At 39.7% G+C, this 7574-nt stretch overlaps 1 pseudogene; it reads left to right on the top strand.

Moving 5' to 3' along the window:
* The first annotated feature begins 6505 nt into the window (after nt 1–6505).
* Nucleotides 6506–6768, top strand: LOC105720245 (small ribosomal subunit protein bS21m-like; annotated as a pseudogene).
* Nucleotides 6769–7574: the final 806 nt, after the last annotated feature.

Genomic DNA, 7574 nt, shown 5'->3' with positions numbered 1-7574 from the left:
TTGAAATGTGTATTAATATTAGTCTTTACCTTTGTATGACAAGCCCTGTCAAAATGGCATGCCATGGATGCAGTGATGCACTTGTGCTGTAGCAACTTATGATTGGAGGCTTATTTTGTCATTTGATCTTTATATCTGATGGGTCCCTGTTGAACCTGAATGAGTGATGATTGAAAGTGACAGGAAGAGCAAGTCGGTGCCTTGCATCTCCATGGTAGGTTGCACAGCCCCTTGGTCCAAGAGTCTTTGTGCAGATGTGAATCTTGATGTGGTACTGCCACAACATGTGCTGACCTTTCTTTGATATGGTTTTCAAATTTCTGATTTATCACTTTGACATTTGACAGAGAAGAGAAAAAATAAAAAGCAAAATTCGGTGACAGCTAACAGCTTTTTCTTCTTTCAAAGATTTTGTGGGTTTGCCTGAGGAGACTTGAATCTTAGCTATTTGACTGTTAATTAGAACTGCTATACGAGCATCACAAAATCAAATCAAACATAATCTGGTTTGTGTCATCACACGTTTACAGTGGTAGAGCAAATCATTAATTTCTCTCAATTAATGAATAACAGCTTCGAGGCTTAAGCCTCAAAGAAGACTTTAAATGTATTCTAATTCCAGACGTTTTTTGGTCATTATAAAGAATAGTAATACATTGAAATACTGACATACGGAAACACACAAAAGTTAGGTTCAATAGCCTGAATGTTTACAGTTGAAATCCTAATCCCCAAGGCGATGGATTAGGAGGTGGGGACTTTGAGAGGTGACTCACTCCCTTATATGGGATTAGTGCCCTTATAAAAGAGACCCTAGAAAGATCCCTTGCCCCTTCCACCATGGAAGTCAGAATATGATGATGGGTACTTATCCAAAACTAAATTTTCAGGTGCCTTGATCTTGGACTTGCCAGTTTTCCTAGAATTATGACAAATAAATTTCTGTTGTTTATAAACCACTCAGTCAATAGTATTTTGCTATAGTAGTTGGAACAGACTAAGACATCAGGCTCTCCTCTGCAGCCCTCCTTAACTAAAACTAGTTTAGACAGAATGCTATTTACATGGAAAATCAAGCATGAAAACAACATTCGGTATTTGGTTTGCTGATATTAGGTACATACTTGAGTTTTTTAGATAACTTAATATAAAGAATTTTACACTTTTTCTCCTTGTTTCCCTAGGCCTTTTGCTGAAGAACAAGTCATTATGCAAACTGCATTAGTGTCTAAACACATTATAAACCCAGTTATAGTGATGCCATAAGAAAACCTTCAGAAACCTCAATGGAAATGATTTAATTACATGGGAAGATAGTTAAAAATGCTGCATCAACACTATTAAAGACTAGTACTCTTTAGATTTTTTTCAATGATAATTACATTTTACCATTATTATTTGTTTAGGAGTAGAGGCATATAGTATTTTTGTTAATAATCCATAAACAACAAATACAATTTAAAACATACACCTGACATTTTTTGTGGGTAACTAATTACTTATTTTTATACATTATTCCATTTTATTACTTTACTTTCAAATATATGGTCAGACATAAAAATGAAATTATAATATCAGATACATACATAAAAATATTTTCTTTATAATTATTCATTTATTAGTGTTGATAATTTAATATGCATAAGGCATTTTGAGGTTCTATTCTTTGATATATATTGTTTGCTCATCTGATACAAATTGTTCTTGATCAGTTAATATTTTAATGTACAGTGTGAATTTTTTTCAATAGGTTTCTTCGGCATTTATTTTCATCCATTTTTTTCAGCTTCTCTAACAATAAGGATCACCATTAGCTGAGGCAGACACTTTGTTATGCACAAATTCCTTTTATTCTTCAAATAGTTCTGGCAGATAGATACTATTATAGTAGTTATTTCGTGGATTAGGCATAAAGAGTTTAAGTTATTTACATAAGATCATACAACCAGGAAGCTGTAAACAGAATTTTGAACCAAAGCCATTAGGTTCTTGACCACTACGCTGCTTTGCTTCCCAGAACATCCTGCATTGCAGTGGTATAAACATTACCAGTTTATTGCCCAATATCATAGCTCTCTTCATAACAGATATCAGAATTATAATGATTTTCCTGCTCCTGTCCCTCAAATATCTCTCCTAATGTAATCTCCCTCAGGATTTTTTTTTCAATAGTTCCTACTTACTAACACAAAAATATTCATCACTACTTATAGGCTAAAAGAGGTAAGACATTTTCATTTACATAAGGGCCTCTTGAAAATAATTACTTAGCCTAAATGAATGACTCTAGTGGAAGAAATTCAGGTGGGCCCTTGAAAAAATGATATTGTGTACGTGAAAATCTTTGGAAAAATATATTAGGAGGACATCATCTTCAGTTTTATACTGGAAATATACAAAATCCATTCCCCATTTAACCAAAACATTAAGAGAAAAGAATTGCCTTTTTAGATATTCGGGATCAAATAAAAATGGGGTTGGGGGAGGGAGAGCCTTAGGAATAATTGTTAATGTATACTGGGCTTAATACCTAGGTAATGAGTTGATAGGTGCAAGCAAACCACCATGGCACATATTTACCATGTAACAAACCCTGTACATCCTGCACATGTACCCCAGAACTTAAATAAAATAAAAATTAAAATTAATTCAGATTCAAAGGTTACTTTATGAGTCATAGGCTATTTTTGAGACAGGGTCACACTTTGTTGCCCAGGCTGGAGTGCAATGGCACAATTACGGCTCACTGCAGCTTGACTTCTGTCCCAGGCTCAAGTAATCCTTCTTTCTACATCAGCCTTCTGAGTAGCTAGGACCACAGGCATGCACCACCACAACTGCCTATTTTTTAAATTGTTTTATAAAGATGGAATCTCCTCATGTTGCCCAGGCTGTCATAGGCTATTCTTTTTTATTTATTTAACTTTTATTTTAGGTTCATGGGTCTATGTGCAGGTTTGTTAATGTAGGTAAATTTTGTGTCAAAATAGGGATTTGGTGTACAGATTATTTTGTCACTCAGGTAATAAACATAGTACCTGATGGGTAGTTTTTCACCCTCTTCCCACCCTCCAACCTCAAGTACACTCTGGTGTTTGTTGTTTCCTTTTTTACATCCGTTTGGTGTACTTGTATGTCCTTTTGGTGTAGCTCCCACATGTAAGTGAGAACAGGTGGCATTTGGTTTTCTGTTCCTGTGTTAGTTTGCTTAGGAATAGTGACCTCCTACTTCATCCATGCTTCTACAAAGGACGTAATCTCATTCATTTTTATGACTGCATAATATTTCATTGTATATATGTACCACACTTGCTTTATCCAGTCTACCACTGGTGGGCATTTAGGTTGATTACTTGTCTTTGCTATTGTAAATAGTACTGTGATGAACATACATGTGCATATGTCTTTATAGGAGAATGATTTATATTCTATTGGTATATGCCCAATAATAGGCTTATTGGGGGAAATTATAGTTCTATTTTAAGTTCTTTGAGAAATTCCCTAACTGCTTTACACAATGATTTTACATCACCACCAGCAGTATATAAGAGTTTCCCTTCTCCACAACCTTGCCAGTTTCTCTAGTGAGGTAGGGGAAATTTTCATGAACGATATTCTGAACTATGTTTTCCAAGTTGCTTGTTTTCCATCTCCGTGTTTTTCAGGGCCACCAATGACACATAAATTTTGTGTTTCTTGAAGGTTTTGTTCATTATTATTATTTTTTTAAGGAAATTGTTGTCTGAGTTATTTCAGATAATTGATCTTCAAGCTCTGAGATTCTTTCCTCAGCTGGATTGATTCTGCTGTTAATACTTGAAATTGTATCATAAAGTACTTAAAGTGAGTTTTTTGGCTCCATCAGAACAGTTTGCTTCCTTCTTAAAATGGCCATTTGTCTTTCATCTCCGGTACCATTGTACTGTATTCCTTAGATTCCTTGGACTGGTTTTTGACATTCTCCTGAATTTCAATGATCTTCGTTTGTATCCATATTCTGAAGTACATTTCTGTCATTGTAATCATTTCAGTCTCGTTAACAACCATTGCTGGAGAACTAACATGCTTGTTTGGAGTTAAGATGACATTCTGGCTCTCTGAGTTTCCAGAGTGTTTGTGTTGGTTCTTCTCATCTGTGTGGGCTGATATGCCTTCAGTCTTTGAAGTTCCTGTCCTTTGGATGGGTTTTTTTCTTTTATCTTCCCTGATGCCCTCAAGGGTTGTTTGTGGTGTAAGCTGGGTTCAGTCAACTGGCTTTGTTTCTGGAAGATTTTACAAGGTCAAGGCCGAGCTCAGCACTCTTGGGCTGCATGCTCTGAGTCTGGGAGCTGGGACTGGGCCTCCAGCTTCATCCTGTGGCCCTTTGAGGTTATAAACCTGCTGCACTGGAGGGGCAGAAGTGTTCTGGGTCCCCTGGCCACAATATTCAGATATGTGGAGCTGGTCAAAGCACTTCATCAGGACAGTGGCCATGATACTGGTGCTGGCTTGTGCATTCCAGCAACTGCAGCAGTATGATGGGGTGTACATATGTGATCTGGGGTGGGGTACCAGCAGGACTGGGGCTGCAGCATTCCTACACATGCTTATTGCAGTGGAGGCAGTAGCAATGGAGGTAAGGTGCTGGCACAGGCATAGACACCAGCATCCATATAGACATTCATAGCAATGGACTTGGGGGTGGGGTTTGCTTGCACCTATGCATGCATCATGCTTGCAATGGTTGTGTGGTCAGGTGCCTGCATGTCCATGAGGGATGAGAGTTAATGGAGTGCGTCTGCACTGGTACCAATGGAAGTACAAAGTAGTGCACATGCACATGCATGCTGGTTGGGGAGGGGAGGTAAGGTCCACCCGTGCATGCATGCTTGCAAAGTGGTGGAAGGGTAGCCATGGGAGAGTGCATGCCAGCAAAGCAGTGGGGAGAGGCTTCAGTGGAGAGAGGTTGTGGGTGGACTGGTACTCGTAGGAGGGGGCCCATCTGCTGGAGCTCGCTGTTGGTTAGGGTAGAAGCTATGATTATGGCCCCATCGAAGTGCCCTGGTTGGGCATCAGAAACTGCCATGCAAGTAGGTACAGCCAGGTTGTTGGGGGAGAGGCCAGCACACAGGGAAGTACTCAGATCAGACTGGCTTTGTCTCTCAGGCACTACCATCCTGCTCTATCTAGGTCAGTCAGTCACCCTAAGGCTAAAGTCTACTAGAGGAGTATGGTGAGCCTTGGGGTATGTGCATCTGTGGTCATACTCCACTGCAGACATTCCCACACCAAACTCTCTGACTCCACATAGGCTGTAGTCCAACCCCTACCAACTCTAAGCAGCTCTCCCTGCCAACTCAAGTGTTTATGGGGCTTGCGGGGTCTCCTGACACCTAAATTCCAGACTCTTGTGGTTAGAGCAGGCCACTCTTTTCCTGTTCAACTCACCCTTCAACTTTTCCCCAGGAATCACTGGGGTCCAGGAATGAGTCGTGGTGCTTGGCAGCCACATGAGAACCCTGTACAGGGTTCTCACCTTCCTCCTACTTCAGCCCCACATCTGCATCCTCCCTTCGTGCACTCTCAAGGCCCTTCCTCTGAAGAGCTGCTTGGAGCAAGCCAGTCTTTCCAGCGCATCTTGGTCCCTCAGTAGAAGACGTTACTCATGGCTGTTACTACTCAGCCACCTTGGCTCTTCTTGTCACAGACTATTTTTAAAATTTAAATAGTTTAAGTTCCTTGTAGATCCTGGAAATTAGCCTTTTGTCACATGAATAGAATGCAAAAATTTTCTCCCATTCTGTAGGTTGCCTGTTTACTCTCATGATAGTTTCCTTTTGCTGTACAGAAACTCTTTAGTTTAATTAGATTCTATGTATCAATTTTGGCCTTTATCACAATTGCTTTTGGCGATACCATTTGTACCCAATCCCATTACTGGGTACACACCCCCAAAATTAAAAATCATTCTACTATAAAGACACATGCACATGTATGTTTATTCCAGCACTACTTAAAATAGCAAAGACTTGGAACCAACCCAAATGCCCATCAATGAGAGACTGGATAAAGAAAATGTGGCACATTTACACCATGGAATACTATGCAGCCATAAAAAAGAATTAGTTCACATCCTTTGCAGGAACATAGATGACGTTGGAAACTATCATTCTCAGCAAACTAACACAGGAACAGAAAACCAAACACCACATGTTCTCACTCAAAAGTGAGTTGAACAATTAGAACATGTGGACACAGAGAGGTGAACATCACACACTGGGGCCTGTCAAGGAGTGTGGGGCAAGGAGGGCAAAAGGATTAGGAGAAATATCTAATGTAGAGGATAGATTAATGGGTGCAGCAAACCACCGTGGCACAGGTATACCTATGTAACAAACCTGCACACTCTGCACATGTATCCCAAACTTAAAGTATAATAAAAAAAAAAAAAAAGAAAGAAACTTATGGGGTTGGCCAGGTATTGAGCACACCAGGCTCTACAAAGTGAAGACTTAAATCCAAGTTCATGGCAAAACATCTGAAACTCAACACCAGGACTGTGATGGCACAGGAAGGGGACATGGAAAGTGCATACAGGACCCTAAACAGAATCCTCACTATGGATAGGCTCATTGAGGACATTAAGCGTCACAGTATTATGGGAAGCCATGCCGCCAGTGAGAGAGAGAAAGCTATGAAAGGTGCTGGCAGATACACAACATGGAAATGGCTTGCAAGATCAACTTTTTGATGTGAAAGAATTGGGTGGATCCATGGCAGGGCTACTGAGGCCTGTAGATGGGACACCCAGTGTGAAACCCTCATCCAGTTTTGTCTCTATCTCTTTTCTTTGTACATCTTATTGCCTATTGCTGTTCTCTACAATAAACTCAAACACATGCTTGAAAAAAAAAAAAAAAAACTTAAATAGTTGCTCATATTTGCAATTCCAGCATATTGGGAGACTGAGGCAGAAGGATGGCTTGAGCCCAGGAGTTTGAGACCAGTCTGTGCAACAAGGTGAGACCACATATCTACATAAAATAAAATTAGCCCGGTGTTTGGTGCATGCCTGTAGTCCCCACTATTGGGCAGGCTGAAGTGGGAGGATCACGTGAACCCAGGAGGCTGAGGCTGCAGTGAGCTGTGACTATGCCACTGCACTCCACCCCGGGAAACAGAAAGAGGCCCTGCCCCCCCCCCCAAAAAAAAAGAAAAGAAAAGAAAAAGAAAAAGAAAGAAAGAAAGATATGTGTATACAAAAAGAGAGGAAAAATATGCTAAATGGGGATTGTATATTTTCTATCCTCTTTGTCTTTCATTCTAACAATATAATTGTTACCCTTATTCATCACTCTATATGTCATAACTCTACTATCTATTGCCTGATATAAAAATCTCGTATTAAAATATTTTATCTTCTATCAATCTATGTACTCGTACTGCTATAGAACTTCCAAATTAAGATATCCAAATAGGTTTCCACTCTTCCCAATCATATCTTCTTCTACCCCATTCCTGCCTATTCCTCCCTGTCCTTGCGTATTATCAACTTTTACCTTAATTCTAATGTCCTCCTCATTGACTCCCTGCTT

This window comes from Aotus nancymaae, unplaced genomic scaffold (genome assembly GCF_030222135.1).
Source record: "Aotus nancymaae isolate 86718 unplaced genomic scaffold, 86718_ANA_hifiasm-v0.15.2.pri h1tg000002l, whole genome shotgun sequence".
Classification (NCBI taxonomy): domain Eukaryota; kingdom Metazoa; phylum Chordata; class Mammalia; order Primates; family Aotidae; genus Aotus; species Aotus nancymaae.
This window is presented reverse-complemented; position numbering and strand designations above follow the sequence as displayed.